General features: G+C 39.0%; 1 protein-coding gene across 3 annotated transcripts in view; it reads right to left on the minus strand.

The window, feature by feature from the left end:
- peak1 (pseudopodium-enriched atypical kinase 1) overlaps positions 1 to 26,900 on the minus strand; it is a 108,210-nt gene that overhangs the window by 80,727 nt on the left and 583 nt on the right. For 2 of the 3 annotated variants that reach the window (XM_040133120.1, XM_040133121.1), the window contains exon 2: positions 7,014 to 7,120. The gene's annotated coding sequence lies outside the window, so the exon portion shown is untranslated. Of the gene's footprint in view, positions 1 to 7,013; positions 7,121 to 16,256; positions 16,487 to 26,900 lie in introns of those variants that run through there. The other variant, XM_040133122.1, reaches the window with a different exon arrangement.

Consider the following 26,900-nt stretch of genomic DNA (forward strand, 5'->3'; position numbering starts at 1 on the left):
TTACTGTTGTTTTCCATCACATGCTTCAACGTTTCTATACACTATTATTGGCAGTCTTTCTAAACTTCACCACAGGCGATTGAAAATATGAGTCTCAGAGGGTCCAAGAATTCTAAGAGAGAATTTAGTTTGAATTCAACAGATTAAGCCCTGCGGGAGGCATATAGCCACGCTTCTAAAGAGTTAACAAGCTAACAAGCTAAAGACACCAAGGTTGTGATTTCACATATACACTGCTGTTAAGGCCAATAAAAGATGTTTTTTAAAAAATGCCTTCCTGTCACAAGCCTCAAACTGTCATATTATATATATATATATATATTATATATATATATAGGAAGTTTCAAGATTGTTTATGTTTAAGCGGTCATGTGACTGTACAGACACATATATGACTACACTGCTAAAATAAAGCAAGAGATCAGTGCTATTCAATAGGAAAGCCAGAGGCACTGCTCAATTGGAAAACAGTAATACCTCTTTTAGAACTTTTCCATTTTAACTTTTTATCCACTCCAAAGCATGAAATCCAATTTTTCATTCAATCTTCAAAGCACAAACCACATAGGGGGCAGAGTCTGAACAGCTGAAACCTAAGCCTGTTTGAATAGCCAGGCAAGACAAGGTTGACTAAACAGTGAAACAATAGGTGGTCAGACTAAAGGGCTTGGCGCAGATCAAGTTGAAAGTCTTTGGGCTGACTACTGGCCAATAAATCTGAAACACATATTACATGGCAACATGTGAAGTAACTAGATCTAATTTCAAAAGTCAGGGACTTCCCCCTCTACAATACCTTTAAGTGTTGCCTTGAGGTAGGCACACAATGTAAAACAAGTTTAGCATTGTCCATGATAAATTCGTATTCACTGTGACTTTTAAATCAAGCTAATTTGCATGTTACTTTATGACTGCAATTTATCAGACAATGTAAAAATGATCTGTAAATTTAATGTGACAGCATGGTCCAGTGATTCGAGAAATCAGCCTTCCACCAGAGAGTCCATGTCCAACCAACCAATGACAGCAAACATTCACCCTCCTGATGCTCTGACCCTGCACTCTGGCTTTGCTGGTTGTTAACATTACTGTGATTCATCATCATTTACTTTAGTTTAATTTAAGATGATTAACATTATTCAGTACTGGAAACAAAAATACAGGGTAACCAAGGTGAATAGAGAGAAAGAGAATACCAAATTGCTTCCTTATGCATGAGGAAATATGATCCATTCCATAAAATCTCAAGGTGATTATTGGGTTTACTCAACTTCAACTAATATCACTGTCTTCAGTATAACACCAGTCTAAACTGTCATACATGTCATTGACTTTTACATGTTTTACCTGTTAATGTTGTCAGTTTGGTCCCATCAGGGCCAATGATTAAAGATTTACAATCAATGTCCTAAACTGGTGGATCAATTTTCTGTGTAAGCATTTTACACAGAAAATCGACTCAATCTTATAATCCCACATGATAGACAAACAGAAAATGAACAGGCCACTTACGGGTTAAGATGCATGTGGGAATGCACCTTACATGACATTCTTGTGATTGCAATGCAATACTTTAGGGACAACTTGAGGGCATTTTGGAGGAGCAGTATTCGTAGGGCTCTGTGTGAGCCACAGATCAAGACCTGGTTAAATGTGAAATCAGAATATTAAATAATGCAGTGAGGCCACAGAAAATCCATGGCTGATTTGAAGTGAAACAAGTAATTAATTTATGATAACAATAAACTGGAATATAGATTTATTTAGAAACCAGATTGCATGTGTAGGTAGAGCTTCAAAGAAAAAGATAATACCAATACTTCCTCTAAATAGCCTGGAAAAAGCAACGTTAAGGTTTCTGCATAATAAATATCAACATTCTTCATTAATGAATGGGAGGGTGGTTGAGTGCGTGGGAAAGCATGTCCATATCTTGGCAGCCTTGACTAAGAACTGGGGAATAACTATGGCAGGCCATGAGCAGTGATGACCTCTTCTCATGCAATGGCACATTCCTGCCATAGCTAAGTTGAAAAAGGCCTAGGATAACTACACCAGGCAGTCTGGAGGGGACGGGTGTCACAGTTTGTGTAATTTAGGGGAGACTGCCACCCACCCCTCTCAAACCCTTATGAATAGGCTACCTTAATCCACTGAAAATGCTATTAGACCTAGAAGGTTCAGAAGTCAACCTGATGTCATTTTACCGCTTGACCTGTGTTTCACCAGCAGGTGAAGGCAAAAGAATGCAAAAAATAATTTAAACTTGTGGTCAGGGTTCTTGGGATGTCAGCCAGCAGACAAACTGGCATTTTTCTTAAGAATAAACTGTTCATTTATCAAGAGTATCGTAAAGCAAACAGATGTCTGTAAATCACTGTCACTTTTTTTCCCAGTAATATATATGAATTTACAGTTTTTTGCAAGAACCTTTACATCTATCTGGTGGCAAATGTATATTCAAACCATAGCTTGTATTATTTAAAATAGTTCTTTGCCAGAATTTACGCCTCTCAGTCCATTGACCATTAAATCTATAAACTTGAAAGCAAGTGTAAATAAGTGAAGTTATAAATGATTACCGGCAGACTCTCATCAAAACATTTGTCACTTTATAAAAAAAATGTAATAAACTTTATAGCTCCAGGGAACATGTTTTAGAGTGGTCTGTCATTCCTCTGAGGTTTGGTCTGGCTAATGTTAAAGAAATGGGGCAGAGAGTTGACCCACAGATCATTTCATATTGATTTTGTGACTCCCTTAGTGAAATTCCCTTTCCCTCTCTGAGGTGCTCTGATGGGAACTCCAACAGCTGCGGGTTTCCACAGTCCACTTAGCAAGGCATTTAGGGAAAGTCAGGGATTGAGAGAAGAGAGAGAGAAGAGAGAGAGAGAGAGCGAGAGAAGTCAGGAGTGTAATGGGAATACATGTTCCAGACACCCACTCAATTTATTGATCTCCACTGACCTTGGCTCCATTGACATGATGGGCTTCAAGGACATACCACATCTTTTTCCACTTTCACATACTTTCATAAACTTTCACATTTTCTGAAAGTTAGATACTTTCTATGGCTTAATTGATTTAAACCTTATCAATGTAGTCCTAATGGGAAAACTTTACATTGTCTACTGTTGGAAGTAGATGGTAAGGGCACTTTTAGTGTGCATTGTGGAAATGGTAACTCTAGAGGCTAAAAGCACAAAGCACATCCTAATCCATTTATCAAGCAAAATCACAGTGGGGAAATGCAACAATCAATAAGCAGAGCAACTTGAAGAGCTTCCATGCATCAACATTGTATAATCTTGATAGATCTATACATACAGTGCATTCAGAAAGTATTAAGACCCCTTCACTTTTTTCACATTTTTTTATGTTGCAGCCTTATACTAAAATCATTTGAATTCATTTTTTCCCTAATCAATCTACACTCAATAGCCCATAATGACAAACTGAAAACAGGATTTTAGACATTTTTGCAAATTTATTAAAAATGAAAAACTGAAATACCACAGACCCTTTACTCAGTACTTAGTTGAAGCACCTTGGCAGCGATTATAGCCTCAAGTCTTCTTGGGTATGACACGACAAGCTTTGCACACCTGGACTTTGGGATTTTCTGCCATTCTTTTCTTGACAGATCCTCTCAAGATCTGTCAGGTTGGATGGGGACTGTTGGTGGAAAGCCATTTTCAGGTCTCTCCAGAGATGTTCAATTGGGTTTAAGTCAGAGATCTGGCTAGGCCACTCAATGGTATTCATAGAGTTGTCCCTAAAGCCTGGCTCAGACTACAGGAGTTTTAAAATCCTGACCGATTTGAAATCGGGGTGCATCTCGTACATAAGGAAAAACTTGATAGATGTTCCTCTCTCTAGTTTCAAACATGCACACACTACAAGATTTGGGGAAAAAAAATGGTGCATCCCACACTAAAAGATATTATTATGATTTTGTGCCAGAGGGAGCAATCGTCAAACAATGCACCACCTCAAGTGATCTCACGCAATGTCATTGGGAAGCAGATGTAAACAAAATGGAAAGTGTGGTGCAACAGCTTGGTGTAACGCTAGTAATACTTTGCAGTGAGAGAAACAAAAGCAGAAGGCTAATCGGGTCTCGATGAGAAAATGGTTGGGGAGATGGGGTAAACACAGGTTGTATATTGTTCAGTGAGAACTGGCTGATTTGGCCAATTTTGATAGTGCTAGATAGAATTTACTGCTCTTGAACTCCAAACTTCATCTGTTCAGGGATATCATCTTTTTAAATACTCCTAAATTGAGAAAATTGTTCACAAAAAGAGCTGAGATTACGGCTAAGTGTTTATACTGCATTTGTTCTGATAATCGCAGAACTATCTCAAAACGAGGGGAGTTCATGGGCCTTGACTTGAGCCTTCATTTGTTTTGTGCTCGGCTTTTGTTTTTTAATAGATTTGTTTGTACAGAGAGAGCTGTACGGAGATCAAGGACAGAAGAGTGTAGCAGTAGCATGGAATGTAAGTTGGATGGTATTTTACTGCTGATGATTTGGAATTCAGCAGTTGCATCACCTCTGCAATTTCCCATGAATCGCTGTATACATAAAAATCTGGATCAAAAATAGCAATATTAAGTATTTGTAAAATCATATGATTATATGGTCAAAGCTAGATATGATCAGAAGCAGGCAGACACTTATTTTCTTTAAATAAAATAATTAAGTCTTCATGGCAAATGCATCCTTTGTTGGTGGATTCTTTCTTCCTACGCAACCTCTACTGAAGAGTGTCAATAAATACTGTCGTACTACAGCAAACGTTGGCTTTGACAACTATAATATAGCTCTGGCTTTATCATAGCTACTATCATATATTCATGGATAATTATTACCCAAAACCCCCACATCCCACCATTCCCAAACTCGCTTATTAAGATCCCCAGACGAAACCAAGAAGAGATGTGGATGCCACATTCTTGCATCCTCTTGAGCACATTCAAGTTAATGACCACACTATCGGTAAATCAGCATTTAGAAGATAATTATGTCAAAAACAACCAACTCAAATCATCTCCCCCTAAAGATCCTACTGATCCTCCATGAGACTAGATGTCGCAGGGCCTATTGGTGGGAGCCTGGAAACAGAGAGCTGTGTGTGGTGGCTGGCCTGGCCTCAAAAACCAAAGAGCTAGCAAGTTCAATTATGCTCAAGCCATTTCAAAGTCCATTTAAAGACAAATGTGGGATTTTGTTATGGTGCCTAACCAGAGCTGGGACTAATGAAAGACCTCAGAGTGCACATGACATTGCCACAATAGTTGGACCACACTACCTTGATACCCTAAACTTTTGCTTGTTGAAACAGTGGAATGCTATGGCAGTCAATTATTTGGTTTAAAATGGCACCATCATATAAAAACTAAAACCTCATCACTAATAGGTTCAGCACACACTAAACATTCTGAGTCACTGAAGGTAATTTTTAAATCCCCCATACACACCAACATTTTCATATATGGGGGAATCGCAGTACAGTCACAGAATTTAAAATAAAATAGGCATTCAAAATCTAAAACAAAACATGAAAACACAGATATAGGTACTGACATAGACAGAGTTAAGATGCAGACTGCAGATGATCAACATTTTCAGCACCAAAAGACAGAAAATCCAACTATCTACCACTGAAAATGTCTTATTGTAGCAAAAAGAACACAGTATGTTTGCAAGACACAACAGACAGAAAAGATCAAATGTGTCAGGGGAAGAGGAAAAAAAGGAAAGGGATATATGTATTGTGAATGTGATATAATAGAACAGCAGTGAGAACCATGCTGGCATTAAATGCAGAGGGACTTACTGAGACAAAACAACATAACAGTTCCAGTCATCAAAGCAGATGTGGTAATAACTACCAAAACAGACTAAAAATAAAACATGTCCAGAAATAACTGCTGTGCTTTGTAGGTGATGAAGCTACAATTTTCAAATACCTTGGTCATGAAGTCAGAAAGGATGAAATCATTTTCCAGAGACAGAAGATGAGTGTTTACTAAAAAGACTAGCACCATATCGACTGAATAATTTTAACATGACTTGAAATAAACAAGGGAAGGATCCTTTACATGTAAATCAGTCAGATAAGAAAATACAAATATAATTTACCAAGACATGTTCTTGACTACTTCCTCTCCCTTGGTTACGGGTCACTATAACAAGATGATCCATTTTAGGGTCCTCTGTATGGACTTAGCTGGGGAAGCTTTACTTAAATACAACTGTGTCCTGGATAGACCTACACAAACTTACAGAAACACCCACAAGAGCCAAGTTAACAGGGTAAAGTTGTTGAGGAGTTTGGCAAATCTGGCTGCTTTATAGTTGCTTTTCTTTGCAAAAGCACGAAAGATTTATAGAGGGGCAGGCACAAAGGCAAAGAACTGACAAACAGCCTAGGCAGCAAGGGCAGAAACAGAAACACACAATATGGCCTTCCAGTCTCCCTGTGCAAGGATGACTAAATATTATTTGGAGACACAGCTATCAGAATGAATAACCCGTCAAAACCAGCCTCTTCACAGACAGGCTGGAAGATGTTGATTTTTAATTTAAGAATGCCTTTCTCTTTGCCTTGTTGTAGTGATGTTGCAGGTGCTTGTGTACTGTTAAATCTGTATTCTTTTGGTAGTGCCGCAGTTTATTTGTACAGCTCAATATTACTCAGATCTCAATGGCCTTTACAGGCCTACAATTGCAACAGTTCCCAACCCAAGCTCTTAAAGAAGAATGAGAAAAATTCCGCAAAGCACAAAAGCGGTCTAAAACGGTCTTTTCAATTTTTGATGTACAGTAGCTTAGAAAGAAATTAGGCGTCCTTAGTTTGATACAAAAAATCTCCCTGCAAATCCAACTGTTGTCATGTACAAAGGGATTCCATAATAGTATGGAAAGAAACAGCAATCTGAATATGATTAATTGTGCAGCCCTACCGCATATAATAAATGGGACCAGAAATTCTGACTCGGCTTACCTGCCAGGCTATGTGGCTCCCTGTTGTCTTGATAATAGGTCTGAAAGGACCAGAACTTGCTGATTCAGACAAAGCCACAGGGCATCCTAAGGCTGCAGCCAACTTTCCTGCATAAAAGGGAAGGAAGAGAGGAGAGGGCAGATGTCAGCTTAATGTCACCATCAAGTGCTCCTGGTGAGCTCCTACGTCTGAGAAGTCACAGAAAAAGAATAATTAAAGTGAATGCATTTTTGTTTATAACTGACATCAACTTTTTTTGGGTATTAACATTTAAATCAAGAGAAGCACAGAACAATTTATGATTATGATCCACATACGTTCTAAATACAGCAAATTATGAAAAGTTGGCAGTCTCTGGAAGTCTCTCTTGGTATCACAAAAAAATTCCACATAAATGCCAGAGCTTCCGTTTCTGATTCCAACAATGCATAAAGGACATGTAACTCCTGGCCAAGGGAATGGCCAGTGGGTTGCTCCACAATCTTCTTTACAAATTTGTGTGTGTAATACTGAGTACATAAATGAGCAGCAGAGAGAGAGTTGTGATATTTACGAATACTGGCAGACAATAGGCAGGAGGTCATGTCTGGGGGTCGAATCCACAAGGAAAAGGAGTGGGGTGAGGGATGGCACGGTCAACAATGGTGGGACGAAAGTATTGGGTTTCCCAGAAGGTGACCTGTTCAATTATCTTACTTAAAAAGAAAAGTAACATGTGTGGCCTGTTACACCTGTTTGCTTCATGCTGGGGTCGCTCAAGCAGGTAGGACTCACTATGATACACAACAAGCCTGCACAGTCACTAACAGCAATAGCATTAGCACATGGTCTGTGATCAAGGAACTGAGAGAGAGGAAGAGAAAAGTCCCCCTATTCAACAGCAAAATTATCTCACATTTTTTTAAAATTATTTAATAACGGGTCTAAGTTAAAAAGGAATTTTTGAGGGCATTGACTCTCTACAAGGCACCAAACTGAGAATGAGATGACAAAAACACTGCTCCCACTTTTTTGTGATATAATCTTCATAAACATTCCGTCACCCTGCCAAAAAGCCACCGTGCATTAATAATACCAACAGACTAACGAACCATTCCAAACCCATTCTCCACAACACTGTCACGTCCCAATTCTCATTAAAAGCATGAGTCAACAGAACCATGAACCACTCCCCTGCCCTAAATTCATCCCTGCAGGCATGGCATTCTCATACTGTAGTCTGCTCAGGCAAGAAACCAAGCTATATATGGAATTGTTAGTGTAGAGCAGAGCTAGTGGCTCTAAATTATTAGAGCCAAGGGTTTAGATGTGGGAAGTCTGTTTGCACTGAAAGCATTTTTATTTTTTGTTGTAAGAGGGTCCACTTGCAAAACACGACTCAGGCTTTAATGTATAATCCAACACTAATATTGGCTGCCAGTGGGCAGAGGGCAGCGGTAGGTGAACAGGGTCTGTTTGTGTGAACACTTGCAGGTGTAAGTGTTGTGTGCATGTCCATATATGGGTGAGTACCGATGCATTTTTTGAATGTGTATGCAATGTCTGCTAATTTGCAATTTTGATGCAAAAATCACACCAACTTGATGTAACGTGCATGTATAATATATCTCAATCATATTTTAATATGATCTTGTATCGGGGTTATAGGAGAGGTTTTGCCTTGCTAAGAGGGTTGGTAAAGGGCAAGCTTACACAGACAGAGTGACAAAGACATAGTACAAGAGAAAACAGTTTAAGAAACCATACATCCCAAAGTAGGACCACTTTCAAGTTGAACTACAGTAAAAATGCAACACGCCCTACATGTCACATTAAAATAAGAGAGGAAAAAAAGTAAATATGAGCAGAGTCAGGACAATTCTCCCCTGGGCTTGACTTTACTACCAGTTTTAGCCATGACTACTTCCTTCCTCCGGCTCTAAATGACAGTGCACTACATTATTACTACATGGGCAGATAGCTAAACAGCTCCATGTGTCCCTTAATGGCAGTTAAGCAACGGTAATCAGGACAGATTCAGAGCTGAGCACACAACGCTACTGCTACTGTGAAGCAAACTGTTTTACTGCATCCCAACAGCAGTACTGCGGTTTGCACCCACTCGCTGAGCTGTGTCTGTATTGTTATGCCTCCACAGGAATTCTTGATTTACAAGCAGCTGTTATGATGCCATGATGGACAGCTTTCATGCATAAAGTTTGGAAAATTATCACTCTGAGAACAAAAGGAAGTGTGAGTTGGCCTGGAAGATTTAAAAGGTTATAATGTGGAGCTTGGACAGTGTGCACATGCATTGGGCCTTTGATCTTTGAATCAAGCTAAGAGTAGGAGATCCCTATGGGAAGTAAACATGCCAAGCTCAACAGAAACTGAATCAAATCATGATAGCATGATACCATCGTACTTGGCTAAAAGGATATGGAGCAAGAGAACGTCTCAAAGACACTGACACTGTAGTTTATCACAATCCTGATTATGCAAGACAGAAAAATAGCGTAAAGCTATAGGAGATGACTGTCAGGAAGATGCTATTAGGCACTGTTAAACTGAAGGGAACTCACTTTTATCTGGAATTCCTGACTCTGAAAATGCAATTGTTAAAAACTGCTTATTTTTTTTTAACTTGCAGAATAAATATTATTGGGACAAGATCCTTTGTTTAGATGATCAACTTTTGCTTTATTTTTGTGGCAAACACAACACAAGACTTCATGCAAATAAACTACTTAGTCTATTCTGGTGTCTGCATGAAGTGCACAGATGTTTCCTCCTCTCAGCCATGTGCCTAGATTGGTTCTGTGTGCAGACTAAGTGGGCTGGCAGGCCACAGGAGGGGCAGCCAACTGTTTGCAACGGTCCATGGACCATGTCTTTAGGCCAAGACCCTGTTCCCAAGACGACAACAACCAAGAGTTCACCATGACCTTTACAAGAATCTGGAAAGTTGGGCATTCCAGATTAAAAAAAAGAGGGTTTTAGCAATGCTGGGGCTGCAAAGGAAGAATTTCAGAGTGTTTCTCCAAGATCGGATGTCCTAGCTCAAATCCAATATGTACATAGCTCTAAATACCTGATCAGGTGTAGGGTTTGTGAATCAAACAAGTGGACCACCATTTGAAAAAATATGGCCACAAAAAGACCATCAACAAAAGACACACACATCTACTCTTCAACCTAAAACAACATAAGCCAGCCATTCTGTCTCCATGGTAAAGGGATTATCTCATGACTCAAGCATTTTGAGAGAAATGCAGCCTGGGTTGACTGCGACAAGTGACTGAGTAGATATAATATTTCTAGGGCTGACCCAAGGACCATTTTTGGGGCTTGGCGCATTAATATCAGTCATAATAGAAAAAAGAAAAATATGCAAGACAGCTAAACTGTTTTTCAACATCTTGCTAATGTAGTTGTAACTTGTAAGCATGTCACGTGTCACTGTCCCAGTGTTAGTGCTGGTAAGGTTAGATGACAGCTGTGACACACAAAACTATCATTAAGATTAAATTTCCTTGTCTGAGAATAACTAATAATAAAATTAATGTTGATGCATAATGAATAATGTTGGATTACCATTTCTCTTTTCATGGGCTATTTGTGATTTTAGTGGTAATGCATATAATAATAATAATAATAATAATAAAATGCATTAAAATACTGATTTGGTAATCAATTACCATTGCAATGGTAGAAGCTACAAGGCATTTGGGTCAGCCCTAAAAATTTGGAAAGAATATTTATGCTAGGCAAACGACTTGACAAAAGACTGGAATGGGGAGCTACCCAGTAGTACATTAACCATGATGGCATCATTGTACATCTTGGAGCCAAGGCTGAAAAAGCATCTATGCTGATCCAAGGGCTGAGGACTTGCATCACATTTAGATGGCATTAGACTCTATATTTAAATATGATCCTGCAGGATGACAGAAAAGGAGTCTGACATCTCCGTCTCCTGGATACAAGTTACTTAACAAGACCCTCTTTTATCACAGTCTTTACATGGTATGTTCTTCCTTCCTATTTCTTCTTTCACTAGTATCTATACATTGTCTCCGTCCACAGTCCTTTAACTCCCCATTTTCCTTTCCCTCTCTCCATATGGTAGGCCCACTGTTCAGCTCCTAGGGCGGGCAACTGGCTCTACATCAGACACATCTGAGGACAAAAGGGAAACTCCAGATTGTCGTGGTGAGGGCAGCCACCCATGGCAATGCTCAGCGGTATTCCGGTTGTTTATGGTTGGCACTAATTACAGAGGAACAGACTAACCAAGTTCTAGAATCTCCAGCTGGTACAAAGAAAACACAGAACTGGTTTAGACAGAAAAACACAGACTGACCATTAAAACTGTCTCCACTTGCTGCAAGCCAGATAAAACATGGAATGATGTTAACTCAAGAGGGTGGTTTAAAGACATTACTCAGATTCAAGCTCACACCCCCTCGAGAAGTCTGTTAACTTGTACAGGGGCACAATGTTGCAGTTTTATTGCTACCCTGAGGCATGATGAAGTCAGCATATGGAATATGTATGCATGGAATTGAATTCAAACTAAAGGCAGTTGTAAGGCTAATTGTAAAGATAATCTCCCTCTTTCAAGCAGCATGTCTCACTACATAATCACTATAGTGTTGCATTGACCTCTATAACTGATGATTTGCAGGGAACCCTGAACTTGATATCTTTAAGAATTCAGATGCTAGAGACTGTGAATCAGTAATGGAATTCAGAAACTCAAGCCACATTGAAACTGCCCTAAAAGGCTTAAAGGAATAGTGTGACATTTTGGGAAATACTCTTATTCCCTTTCTTGGCGAGAGCCACTCTCATGCATGTACAGTAAATACAAAGCTATGTCCAGCAGCCAGTTAGTTTAGCTTAGCACAAAGACTGTGAACAGGGGGAAACATCAAAATCAGCTACCAGCTCCTCTAAATCTCAGTAATTACGATATCATATCTCGTTGAATCAGTACAGAAACAGTGTTGTGTAATGTTGTGGTCAAGAATTAGTATTTCTCAAAATGTCCAATTATTACTTCAACAGAACTCTCCACAGGGAAAAACAGACAACAACATCACCTGACACAAGAAGAGCAGATCAGAGAGGGAAACCATAAATAACAGAGTACAAGATATTCACTGAACACGTTTGCCATCATTTAATAATAAATTGAATTTGGAATTTGGGCGTAGGTGGAATTTTGGCTCACTCATCAAAAGCATATTTGATTTCAAACCCTGTCTTCCCTATCGCTTGAGTCACACTTCACGATTGACTGAGGAATAAAGACAAAACTTTAGAAGTCTTTTAAAGTGTGGGCTACTGGTTTTATGCTCCCCCACTTTTATAACATCCATGCAGCATCTTGATAATTGTGGGTGTATAATTTCTATTCCCCACAAAGGTTTGACTGACAAGTTACCAGCCAACCACACACCAGAAGTCTCCACAGACACAAGTGTATGAGAAGACACAGCAAATGGGATTACTATGAAAGCTAAAACCTCTAAATCAAAAGTAGGCTAGTTGCAGAGAGCTGCTTGTTGTGGCTGACAAAAAGAATTGGCATCAGTTGTTAACTTTGGAAATTCAGCAAACCAAACAGAGTGTTGAGTAAAATCCAGCATACAGGCCCCGTAAAATGTGCACTGCATAGGAATGCTGAATCCAAACAGAGCAGCTCACTGCTTTGCAATTGAACTCTTGAGTGTGTTACATTTTCCGCTCAACTTTATGCTGACTAGAATCCCCTTTATCATACAAAGACAACTACCTGCAACCTTTATTATGGATACATAGAAATCACTAGATAAATACAATAATATAAATTGTTATACAACAAGATACATATACACACTGTTAAACACTGTAAGCGCTGACCTCATTTTATGTTTGACATATTTGCACTATTCATTAGCCTTTATGTCTGCTGTTGTATAGAACGACTTTCTGACCAACCTGTTTAATTAAAGCTCTTTATGGGGAAAGTCGGCCTGATTAATATGCATGTCCTCCTTTCTGTCACGCTTCCACACAGAGCCTAATTCTTGCTTATACAGTCAAAGTAAATTAACATGTCATGCTTAGCTAGCTGAGATGTAATAGGGGATTCATGAAGGCATGCGCAAAAGAGATAGCTTTTAATTAAAACTAGGGTGTTTGTGGATGTAGGGCAGGTATGGGTTATACATATATTTGTGTGTGTGTGTGTGTGTGAGAGTGTGTGTGTGTGTGTGTGTGTGTGTGTGTGTGTGTGTGTGTGTGTGAGAGTGTGTGTGTGTGTGTGTGTGTGTGTGTGTGTGTGTGTGTGTGAGTGAGTGAGTGAGTGAGTGAGTGAGTGAGTGATCAGAGAGTGAGTGAGGAAGAAAAAGAGAAAAAAAGAGGAATAATTAGCAAATTTCAACTTCCTTAAAAACAGTGTACTAACGTAGGCTGAAATATTATCTTCTCTACTGATAATGACAGAAAATTAATGTTTTAATTTAAACCAGCAACGGCTTTGTGCATGAAGGGCATCTATTCAAAAAAATAATTAATATTACTATTTAAGTTAAAGTTTTGAATAAAACTGTCCAATGACCCACTTCAAAAAATCTGCAAGTTTAAGAAATTATTTATTAAACGATTTCTAAGCTTATTTACAAAACAATTGTTTTTCGGAGTGGAAAATAAATACACCGGTAGGTTAGGGACAGGAGTACAAACACACTGGACAGTGCATACAACACTAAAATCACCCCTAGATAAATCAATTTCATCCGAATGGAGCTGTCATCTTTCCTTTGATAAATAACAGCTAGTCTAAAAAGCAGTTCACTATATCCCTTAAAACAGTCTCTTTAACTTGGAGCATCTTATATAACTCTTTTTTTTTATACTTAACAACAACTGAACCTGCTTCACAATCTCAATGCGAGAATTGATGACACAAGCAGAGACATATCACAGTGTAAGAAACATTATCATCTTCCAAATAGTCCTCCCGCCTGCTCCTTCCAGAGCCACCTTGCTTTTCTTCACTTAAAGAAACAAACACAGAAAGGGTTTCCTCTGATCTTTGCAGAGTCTCCATCACGTGTCGGTGCAGGTGTTCTACTCTAGCACTTGCCCAAAGGGAAGATATGCTGGCATATACATACCAGAGTAAATACGTGTATATATATCCTCCATTTACATCTTTTATCTTCTTCAGACAAGAAAACAAAGACATTTCCACATATCCACTAAAACTCCTCCTTAGTATGCAATACTAGTATCAGAGAAAAACCAAGGGAGAAACCAATCCTTATTTTTGAGTATCATATTTTCACTTTGATCTCAAATTATGATGTCCCAGTGCTGGGTCCATAAAATCAACTGAATACTGGATCTTGTTGTGCTGTGGTCTTGTTTGCCAGCCTCACGCTTATTGGCTAGTTTCTACACAGCCACTGTTCCTGTCAGTCAACAGATCTAGATCATAGTTCTCCCTACTCCTCAACCTCTTCCTCTTCCTCCTCCTCTTCCTCATCCTGTGGCCCAAGTCTAGTGGCTGAATGCCAATATCTGGGCAGGACATCCACCTGCTACCACAATCACACACTCACGCACACAGAGGTTTCGCAAGCAAGCAGTCAGTTCAGATGCCAAATCCCCCCAAAAAAAAAAAAAAAAAAATGCTCCAGTCATCCGAATAAGGACTTCCGTTTCTTCTTTTTTCACAGTGCTACACACTCTTTCACACCATTCTCAGACGGACACATCACACTTGTCTCATCCCCTACATAAATTCAGCCAGGAGCACCCGTCAGCCTGCCAGCCTGATATAGCTGTGGTATGGCCCCGGTGAGGGCCAGGGTCTGAAGGAATGGGAGTGTTTGTTTTCTTGCCATTTCGCTCTTCATGTGATCCAGATCCTGTCATGCGCCAAACGACAAAAACTTATGCAACCGAGGGGGAGTTACTGTCACAGAGATACACCATGCACTAATATTGTTACTGAGATCACAGCGTGAATGGGCTGTCTGTGCCTTTGTGTATGTGAGACACAGACTAAAAGGAGGGTCTATGAGTTAAACAGGTAATTTGAGATGTGCCTTCACTCAGCTGGGTGACTCGAAAATCGGGTGAGTCTGCAAATTTAATTTGAGCAGCACCAGCAGGATTATTTGTAGAAAAGAGTCTTGCTGTGTCAGGCAAGGTCAGGCTGTGGATGTTTATTTACAAGTGGTGAGGTGATGAATGCTGGGGAGCATATGAATATTGCATAATGTCTTAACCACCTTGGAATGCAGAGTGACAAATACTGTATGGTATGATTGTTCTTCTCTTTGCCAGGATATTTATTGTTCCAGCTATATAGCCTTTGAACTTTCTATTGAGACTAAATGTAATTTTCTCTTATCATCCACACAGAATCAAAGAGGCGCCATTTCAAAGATGAATCATTCGTGGTCAGAGCCTATCTGTACTACTGAGCTTGACACTAATTTGACAATCGAAATATCTCACATCTGTGAGTGAGGACTATATCTCATGAACACTAACTATTAATTATTTTAAGAGTACCAACACTGGATTATGGTATATATGACGTAGTAATTGGGTTATTTGTCATTATGTTTTGCTTTATGGTCCATGCAGTGTGACATAGTAATAAAACTATGATTAGATAGTAGTCACACTATACTGGAAGCACTACTACATTTTAAGACAGGACTTAACACAATGTTCCCAATAGCCTGAATCGGCAAAAGTCAAAGAACAGCAGTATTAAACTCGTTCCTGTCCATCACTGAATTAGGATAAGATTAGAAAACTGCTCTTAAAAAAGACAAGGGGTCTTATTGTAAGAACAAGAGATAAGGAGCAGAGCATTTCTCAATTTCAAATCTGGATGGAAATAAGGGACTCACGATGACCTAGTTTAGATTTCAGAACAGTGTAGGAAGGTTTTACACATTTGCAGTGTCAGGAAGAGCCATTATTAAGTGTGGATTTGGAGAGAGGCACCACACCCACCCCCTCCATCCATCTCATCTGTAATTTATGAGACTTTTTTATTCCACTGAGCTTCGTCAAAATGCAAATTAAGAACCATATAGAATATTTAGACTACAGAATACATCCATGCAACCAAAGGGAATTCTGCAAAATGAAGCTCCAAAAAGCAGTCTTTAAGTTTTCTTCTGCAGGCAAAGCTGTGTAACTGATAGCTGTTTTGATACCTAACAAAACATACAGACTCACACAACCCACCTCCAGAAACCTACCACACGTCATCCTGAAAGGTCGGTGCTTCAGATGAATCTACAAGATAGTACTGAGGCATGTAAGTAGCCCCCATCCAGGCCTGTAATTTCCAACATTAGGGAGAGCTCGGCTTCACCATGGTAAACAAGTCCAACAGCAGCAAGGTATGTCTGAGAGATTTCAGCACAACATGTAGCAAGTTATTTTAAGATGCAGGGTGAGTCCAGGAGAGCTAGTAAGGTCAAAACATGGCCAAACCAAGTACCCCTTTGTGCTCTCAGAGTTGAGTAAGGCAGAATTGTTTTGACCTCACCATAGCCACAACCAATCACGGAGGCCTTGCCCTAACTCAAACAAATACTTGTGTAGATAGATCACCACAGATCCTGCAAGGAAGAATTATCCTTCCATATATGGAGTTCAATACAGCATCAAGGCTGTTAAAAGTCAGAGACCATGTAACACTTTTTTTTGTATCAACAACGCTTCAGAAGTTTTAATGCAAAATTCAGTGGAGAAACAACTGAAGCAAAGATATTGCTTTACAATGAAAGCGTAGTCATGACACTATCATTTCTCCCTGGCCAAACTTCGTCAGGAGAGTTTCCCATTTCCACTGGTAATTTTTGGAGCTGTAGCACTTGTCTCCAGTGTTAAAAGTCAGTCAGGGTCTTAGACAGTCAGATTCAGTCAATGCAAATCCCTGAGAGCAATAGCCACTTGGCCAGACCGGTGCCAACACTAGATCAAAAGCCTAACTGGAGAAGCACGGTTGATGAAGGGGATATTTTTCACCTGTTCCAGAGATACATGATGACAGTGTTGAAAATGTAAAGTGTGGATGTGCAGGTGTGCACACATGCTGAGTGGGGTTAAATGCATGTGACTGCATGTCACTTCATTGGCAGTGTTTTATTTGTATTTCATAGATATTCGCTTTACTGCATATCTATCCACACCCCAATTTAATCACCAGAACTACAGAACTGTGGGACTGAGCCTGAAGCCATTTTGCTTCTTAATGAAACTGGAAATCAGATTCATCCAGGGATTTGATCTCCCACCACATATTGTTAGGTCTTTACTGGCCATTTCCCATTCCAGCCTCAAGCTGTAAAATGTGTTAGTTCTCAGACTGAGGGTGGTATTAGAAGCTTGGATTGCAAAACTCTGAGAAAGAATGTTTTATTCAGGCAATATATCTGCATTTCATGGTAAAAAAGAAAGCAGGGATTAATTAAGTGGTAAAGAGTTAAGAATTTATAGCAAAGTTCCTTCAAAGACAATGGCATTAATTGGTATAAAAAATTAGGCCACATTATCTACAAGGAGTAATTATTGCATGACACATTCTTTGTGGTTGGTTTGGGACTTTTGACGTCAAGAATCCACAAATGTATGAAAAAATTAGGCTAGAGACTTTAATTTTATACATTTGCCATAATGCTGTGACACAAGAATTTGCCAAGTTGAGTTTGTATTATTTGTTGGAAATGTGATTAGCCTGGCAGTAAGTATGTATGGCCGTTTCTTTTTTTTTTTTTTTTTTTTTTTTTAACCATACCATCAGTTATTTTCTGTGGGAGTACGATCTAACAACTATTGATTAATTTTGTGCTGGCCATTCTGAACATTTTTCTGTCTACACTTAAGCCACTGTGCAATTAACATGAATTAACATTACGGTTACTTTTTACAGAGAAACTCAATATTTTAAATCCATGTTGTTATTGCAAGGACAGTTTGCTGGTTGAATATGTGATACTGCAGAACCAGGTGTACTCGGAGGGCATTATCACCATTATAACATGGAATATTACTAAAGAATCAAGGCTGTGTTTAATCAGCTTAAAACAAATAATTAAGCAATCAAAACGATTTACTGAAGAGTTTGCCTGCTAAACCTAACTAGTGTGTAATCGTTTTGTCAGATAGAGGGTAACAGACTAGCTAGGCTGGCTAATGTTTGCCAGGTAAGTTGCCATTAGTCCTGCCACCACTTTGTGCTGGCCTTTTTTCACATTTTATACAGTTTTTTTTTCATAACATGACTGTAACAATGACCATTTACTTAATATGTCCCAATCTGTCATACTGACATAGCTTGTTAATGTCACAAACTTTCTTTCCCCAACAACGGCTTTGTTTGGCTTGGATGGGTCTCCAACTAAGGAAACCGCAACAAATGTTCTATGTATTTTGTAATCTTTAGCAAAAATGTATTAGAAATTGATACCTTCTCCACTGATGCCTTCTCTAAAAGTAAACTACTTTTTAGTTTTTTTTTTTTTTTTTGGTGAAAAGCCCTAGGAATTTCTTGAATGCTGTTAGCCACAAAATCACTAATTAGTTCAAGTCTACTGCTCTGTTAGTTAGTTGGAGCCTGAGAAATAACAGAACATATCAAGCTTGGTATGCAGGCCAGAGTGTATACACAATGTCTCAACAACCACACAAAGAACAGAAATTTGTCTCCAGTCATTTAATCTGTTATGAGAAGTTTGAATAAAATCAGTAAGCTGACTTATAAGCGGGCCTATAGCCAAGACCCACAATCTTCCTTAGATATATTTAACTGAACCCCTTTAAGTGGTGTTGGAACCAGGTTTGCGGATGGTCTCCAAGCCAGGGTAAAATGTTAGAGGGGGTTAGAGGGGTTTGAGACAGAAGTGCGCCATCAGGTCATTCACCTTCAAAAATGGCAGAACATTCATTCTACATACTGCCACTTTATCATCTATTAGACCTTCCACTGACAACCGAAAGCAAACAGCTAATGTAATGTCTGACATGACCCACATCAATGAGCTTTTTAAGCAGACATTGTGTTTTTTACAAGCCAGAAGACAGGTGAGAGGTCTGGAAGACATCGACAATGAAAAGGCCTTAAATCACCACTGGCCCTGGCTCAGCCTTTGTATAGTGGACCTCACAGAGTGATGCGAGTAAGTAGTCGTTTATCCCACACACACTATTCAGTTCAAACGGAGAATATCGGACACCACTAAATCATTAAGTCGAACAGGTTTAGACCATTAAGTCAGTTAGGAATATGCTGAATAGCTGAACTCTGCCTACCCTGTGAGAAGGAGACACACTTTTAAATCACACACTTTGGTGAAAGGACAAAGTTTGCCCAGGGGATGAGCAGCAGCATACAGCTTTCAGCCAAGACCCAGAGTTTAGTCATTAGAGTCATCACCTAAGCTAATAGCCCTCATTTGAATGCATAGCAAAACAGCTGGGGTACAGAGGCTCGTTGGAATAATGCATTCTTAACTTTTTTTTTTTTTTTTAATGGAATTTTTGCCTTTATTTGACAGTCAGTAGAGAGAGACAGAAAAGGTTGGGGGCGGGGTCTGACATGCAGCAAAGGGCGGTAAGGACTCATCCTTAACCAGGTGAGCTACCAGTGCGCCCCGCATTCTGACTTATTAATGAAAAGCAGCAATAACTATTTGTTTTTAGACTGGGCCAAATATGAATAACTTGTCTAAAGGCTAGATATGAGCATCTTCACTACAGGCTGACAAGTCTTTTGATTATTTCATTTCAAGTTTTTATGCACAACTCAGTTAATAGCTTATTAGAGTTGCATTTTCAAGGTCAACACCTTAACTAATAGCTTATCAGAAAAGCCATGGCCTTGACATACCCAGACAATCACAAATGTTTACCAAATTAACATTCCTTTAAAGGTCAAACAGAAACATTTTAAACTGTTTAAAATTCATCAACTTTCTTCAAATAGTAAATAAATAGCAAAGCAACATGGAAAACAAAATCGATGCAGTGAAAATAAGAGGCATCAATATTTGCCATCAATATTTCATTCATCATCTGAATGAAAACTCTTGATTAAAAAGCTGATTTATAATTTGTACTTTATTAGACCACAAACAAGTAAATCCCAAGAATAAAACATAACTCCAAGTAGTAACATTTTTACATTTAATATAGTACTGCTGATCAATTTTTGCTGGTTTTATGAAACATGCATACTACAGGGACAAATCTTTCCCAAACTTATTAACGGTCTTATCACATTTTTACTCCTTTAATGTATGTTTGTCCACATGTATAACATGAGAACAGTATGAGCACACAAATGGCCAGACAGAAACTTGAACAAACACAAGTGAACACAAGGTAGCTGGTGAGACATTGATGAATGTCCCTCTCACAGATCAAATACCCCAACAAGGGTAGATGCCTTCTGGCTAAATTGAAGTTCACAGTGTCACTTTGATCTACTCCTTTATCATCCACCATTTTCCAACAAGCCACAGATCAAAGACTGATTGCACTTGGTTGTAGGGCTGTAGTGAACAAAAGAAAATCTTGGTCAACTGCAATCGTACCTACTCTTCAACCAATCAACTGATCACGGGGGGGGGGGGACAAATCTGCATATTATCTCTAGATTAACTAAATCGGCCACAGTGCACTCTATCTGGTAGCCTTATTAGCAAAAATGAAATTTAAATAAACATGAAGAGCTATTATTTGCAGCATGTTAAATCATTTTAACCTAATTATACTGAAATTATAACAACAGACTCAGAGCTGCCCAGCGTGCACCTGCCCATATTCCTATTTTTTTTTATATTGAATGATATAAACTGGTGATCCCAGCATAACAACTATTTAGGAATATACAATCAAAGCCTCAAGCATTAAACACGAAAGTTGACTGAGCATCCAAATGCAGAGAAGTTAGCCCTCTGTTTTTAGATGATATGTCACGTTGGTTGTTGAGCTCTGTAGGCAAACCGCAGTTTGCAAAATTTTCATCTTCTCAATTGAGTTTTCACAACAACCCCGTTTTCACAGGTAGTCTGTCTCTCTCACTGCCACAGGAAATAATGGATTAATCCTGGAAGGCTGTTGATGTAGTGCTTTTCTCCTTATGAAAGTGACAACAGAGATTGGAAGAGAGCATATGGACCAGCCAATCAACCAGTCGACCATGAGACTACAGCCCTATTTGGTTGACCTGACATAACATGGATATAATGTCACATGCCACGAGTCTGAAATTAAGTAAAGAACCAAAAAGGTCAGTTTTATATCTACCTGATATTGATGCATAATTCCTCAGTCAATAAACCCAAAATAAAAATGTGATTTCATGAAGGAAAACACTTATTTTAAAAAAAAAGGGGCTTTTGATAATCAAAAAATATTAAAATATACTGGACTTGCTTCACTATTCATCTGGTTGAGTTCTGGGGTCCAGTGGATTACTTTAATTTGCTCTGACATCTTCCCACCTGGATGACTCAGCTGATAGTACACTGACTTTTGGTAGGTGCAATGTTATTGCCTGGTAGCTGCAAAATGTACTCTGTATAAGCCATGACCTGGAGCTGCCAACACGAATTATATCAAGACCAGAGATCCAAAACAAAACGCAACTAGGCTCCAGCTCTGCCTTGATTGCAGACAGAGCTAAAGTTTTTAGACATGGCTTCCAGCCCAAACTGCACTTATCAGACACCACTGACCTTCTAAAACCTGGAGTGTTTTGTTTAAAGGGCAACTACATGGCCAAATTCCTGATGGTGTAAAAGGGGAATAATGTTGTTTATCACAAAGAGTGTGACATTTGGGAAATCTCAAGTGGGATTAAATATTGTGGAGTTTTTGTCCTCAATTTGGAGAAATCATGCAGGTGTTATGCTGAACTTTAGACCTTGATCCTAGTTACCAATCTCAAAAATTCCACAGTTTTAACAAACCTATCATTTAACAAGCTCAGACTTTTCAGTCAACTGACAAGAGTGTGAGGAGCAAACTTCGATTCATTTTGATCATTTATTCTGGTGTGCAGGGACATCTGTGAGCAGGATACTGGAATAGATATTAATAGTATACTGCCCAAGACCTCAACAAGAGTATGTGAAACAAAAATATGAATGTGATACTCCATTGCTGTCCGTAAGAAATTGTTATTTGACTTGTGCCACAACATGGGCGGGTCAGATTGCAGGCCTAGCTAAAGTACAGCAGTCCTGGAGTGAGGAGGGATTCAACGCTTTGTTCAAAGACACTTCAGAAAAGGAGTAGCATGAATCTGGATTGAAAAGTGTTATTACTGAGAATGGGAATTGGTAAGATTTTATTGATAACAATGCCATTATTGATTTTACTTACTGGTCCAGTTCTCTATCATTCCCTTAACTATTCCTGATCAATTTTCTGTGTGGAAAGAAGTAGCCCTACGCAGGTTTTCAGCATCAACGCAACCGTTACATTATCTCTGAGTCTGAAAACAGTGTAGAAACAGAGTAGAAAAAAGGCAAGCATGGGACTCAGGTGTGGATGAAATATTTGTACAGCATTCGTTTTCATTTAGGTTTTCTTGGTCAAAGTAAATATCCGTTAAGCCTTCCTGTGTGGCGCTAATGTTATTATAACATAGGTTATTTTCCCTTGTTAACAGATGTAGCATTTACTTGTGGTGGAGGGTGGCGCGGTGCGTGACCAATGTTCATGCAGTTTAGAGGAGGTGTAACCCAGGTTATTTTCTTTAGCTACAATTTACAGATGTCCCCTTAACACCTCACATGAAGACTATGAGGAAGTACTAGCTAGGTGGCTGTGCACAGAGAAGCCTCCAGTCCCCACTTAGTTACCGCTGCACACGGAACTCTGTCAGTCAGACAGACACGCACATCACTGTAAAAATAAATCCAAAATTCTAAAACTACTATGATAAGATTTTAATCTGGTATTCATATCATTGCTGTTCTATTGCAAACAGCCCATCTTTGAGAGAGAGAGAAGGTTTCTGTGTGTGTGTGTGTGTGTGTGTGTGTGTGTGTGTGTGTGTGTGTGTGTGTGCACTCCTTAACCTCTAGGTCACACCTGTTACCTAGCTCAAGCCCTGGCTCAGGGAAAGGGGGAGAGGTCAAGGGTCAGGGCGTCACATGACACTTCCCTCACAGATCTGTCTCAGGGCCCACACATACACATTCATTCTGTCAACCAAGAAATAATCTATTATTTATGTCACTGACTTTTTCCAAAACAAATGTTCAGGAGATTCATATTAGCCAACAAACAAGTCTTTGAATTACGGTTGCTGTTTCTGACAAGTGCACGCTGCTTTCAATCTCAAGTTACAATTAATGTGACAAGATCTCAGCTAGCCCCACTGTGTCACATTTAAAATAAAGCGCTAATACAGTATATTGAAATCAGTTATTACAGGGTTAGGATAAGAGGTGAAAACTCCTGAATTCTGCACTTCTGAATTTTCCCTTCTGAAACACTATTCATTTTTTCTGCCAGTCACAATTAAAAACATTTTGACTGTGCATAACTCGATGTCTTTGAAGTAGATGTGCACTTGCACATAATTCAAATCCCGAAATACTATTATGCCTGCGGGAAAAAAGCATAAGTGTGGTGTACACAAATGTCTTAAAAGGGCTTATTAGATTCAAATAACTCAATAACATGCTTTACTTATATGCCAAAATTATAAGTGAATGTGCTGAATGCTTTCAAAAGCCAGATTTTCTATGTGCTAATAATTAGTGCATTGGAACATGTTTTTGGTATATTTCAGTAAAAGATTTAAAAATCCCACATTAAATTTGGTAGCCATAACAGTTATTATGAATAAATGTGAATATACTGAATGTATCTGTGTGATGGACTACAGTAAAACACAACTAACACATTTACTGTGACTGGAGACTCTGCTGTTGAGAAATATTGATTCAGTGGCTGGGTTGTTTTTCCTGCAGCAAAATTAAGCACTTTTGATGTTCACAATACATGTTTTATAGAGACAAACAAGCAGAGGGTTACTGACTTTGGTTTTATCATTAAAAATATAAAGACTACAATTTGTTTTATTTGTTAAGGAAGTGGCACTAATATCCATTTCCTAAACACGTATGGCTATCTATTTGATAAACAAATAGTGATAAGCCTCAGATCAGGTGAAGGTCTGGGTCACTGATCTTTCTGGCAAACAGCAACCACTTTCATGCCAATTCACAATGTGAAGGGATATATTTTGAACGTCTCACTGCACTGCCATTTCACAATATGCCTCGAGGCCAGTGAGTCACCCATGACATTCCTTTAAAACGCAAAAAGAGCCTATTGTAATGGAAAAAGTAATTTATGTCACATTTATGTCATCTCCTCTAACGCACTGCTGTAATAGCGTAGATCAATATTGCAGCTGAAGGTCTGTGCTAGGCCAACAGAAAGGTGAAATGCAAACAAAATACTTATGACTGTCCATCAGCTGCCATGCAATAAATGTCATGAACTGTTCTGATCATTTAGGCAGACTTTATCTCCATCAGTCAAAGACAAGGGGAATCACAAAACCTCATGTAGCCTAGTAAAGCCAAAAGGTCAAGATCAACACAAAATACTATATTCCTGTTGCTCGCCACAAAGAATGTCAGGTGCATTCACAATTCAGAAATCTCGGAAACAATCCAACAAATATTTGTTCCGCATACTTTGGGGGCTGGCATCTGCAATTATCAGGGGGCCAATCTGGAATCATAGTAAATCCGCCTCCACCTCATTCGCTTTAAACAGGTGAAGAAGTAACAATGTCAGACGCCCGCCTTTGTTGACACTGTCAACTCACGAGTGGTAATCAAAACAAGAGCAAGGAGCAAGTAAAAACAAGAACTGACAACTACAGTCCCACACGAACGCACAAAGAAGATCTCATTTATCAAGGGCCCAGTGTCTGTTTTGAACAGAATGAGGTTTAGTGTGGTAGCGTACTTCAGTTTTCACTGGCCTGAACTTGTGACACTGAAAATAAAGAATGTTTCACTTTCACATTCTTCACATAAACAAAAGAGTTGAGTACTTACTACTGCAGAAAAGTAAAGGATACTGTGGAGTTCTGCAGAATCTGAACTAGGATTTGAACGGTATGGGTAGCTGGGGTCTGATGCTGATGTTTTTTCTCTCAAGCTAACTATATTTTGTACATTTTTCGTTAATTTTAAGCATTTAGACCATCACTGGCAACCCACCTTGAGATCAGCGTCTGACCTATACTGTGATGTATAGTATCTGTGAAAAGACATGCTGGATGAGTAACTAACTTGCTGACAATTACAGTGCATGTTGTGCTCTCCCCTGCTAATTTTTAAGCCCTTATACCTAGCACTGAAATGATTATTGAATTAACTGATTGGTTCATTGACAGCAAAGTAACTGATTAACAACTTCAGCAATTTTTAAAGCAAAAGTGGCAAATATTCACCAGCTTAGGCATTTAACATATAAGAATTTGCTGCTTTTCTTTGAGATACATGGTTGTAAATGGAACATCTTCGGTCTCGGTCTGTAGGTCCAACAAAACTATTCTTCTAAGACATCACCAAGAATGTGCGATGTGCACTTTTTACTGTTATCTGCCAGTCCTGGATTCAAAACAGAGCATTTAATGTTGTTCTTGCATGTGGTCTGTTACCTGCAGTGCCTCAGAGTAATGGGAACTAGAACTTCATTTCAGATATTACTTTGTCGTATAACTAAACTGACTACAGAATAGGATTTATTTTTGAACGTTTAGCCTGACCTAATGGTTCACAACTCACCTGAGACAATGGATGTTGACAGGTGAAAATATCCTCTTTAGAAAATGTTCACATTTCTCCTACAACCTCAAATTTGGTCATTTACAGGCCTTCATTTAATATTTAATTTCTTTCATCACTTGTTAGAGCCTTCCTGCTCAATCTCCATTTTTAGGAGGTAATAATTGCCAATTTAGAAAGGCAATTTTTTTTCTCCTAGAAAATTAAGCAGCGTCGTGGTTCTGGTACATTTTGTGTGTTATTTAATGCTTTAGGCTATAATTACAGTCTCGCTTTTGATTTACAGGGGCAGAGGGAGAGACAGTTATTCAAAACATGCCTAAGATACATATAAAATTACTCACAGTGCAATGTAGACAACAGCAGCTCATTTACGAAGTACAATGCATGTCCCATGTCCCACTATAGAGTGTAGACTCCAATGACATAATGGGGATAACGCAGGTGATCAGGTTTGTGGCACAAAAGGTCTCACATGGGTCACCCTCAATGTCAGGAAACATACGTTGAAGACAGGTTTTCGACGGAAAGGGACAACAAGACAGGATGATCCCCTACACCTGTTCACAGGTAGGGTAGAGGGAATTCTGGGGATAAACTACACCTTCAAATGAAGAGTTATTTCACACTAATACAATCAAATGATTAAAATCTGCAGGGGAAGAAACATACTTTTATATCCATGGCTTTATTTGACAAAACAGTCTAAGCAGCACTGAATCTATGTGTTGCATCACAGACCCCACTTGGTGACGATGTGGTCAAATAAATTCCTGTTAAATAAGTGTTGTTGTTGTTGCATATAACGTGGTATTGGTATCTGTTCTGCAGGTAGGAAGCTAACCCTGCTCGCAACAGTTGACATCCTCCCTCTACTCGTCTCTATTCCTCACGTTATTATATTAATATCTCGGGTGGTGAACTATATCTCAAATGAAACCATCTCTCACCAGTTCCCTCTGAAAAGACCCCTGGTGGTCCCTGGGACCCCTGTCTGGTCGGGAAGCGGTAAGTGAAACGCTGCCTATCCCATCTTGTAAACACTGAGAAGTTC

Source organism: Xiphias gladius, chromosome 8 (assembly GCF_016859285.1).
Source record: "Xiphias gladius isolate SHS-SW01 ecotype Sanya breed wild chromosome 8, ASM1685928v1, whole genome shotgun sequence".
Taxonomy (NCBI): Eukaryota; Metazoa; Chordata; class Actinopteri; order Istiophoriformes; family Xiphiidae; genus Xiphias; species Xiphias gladius.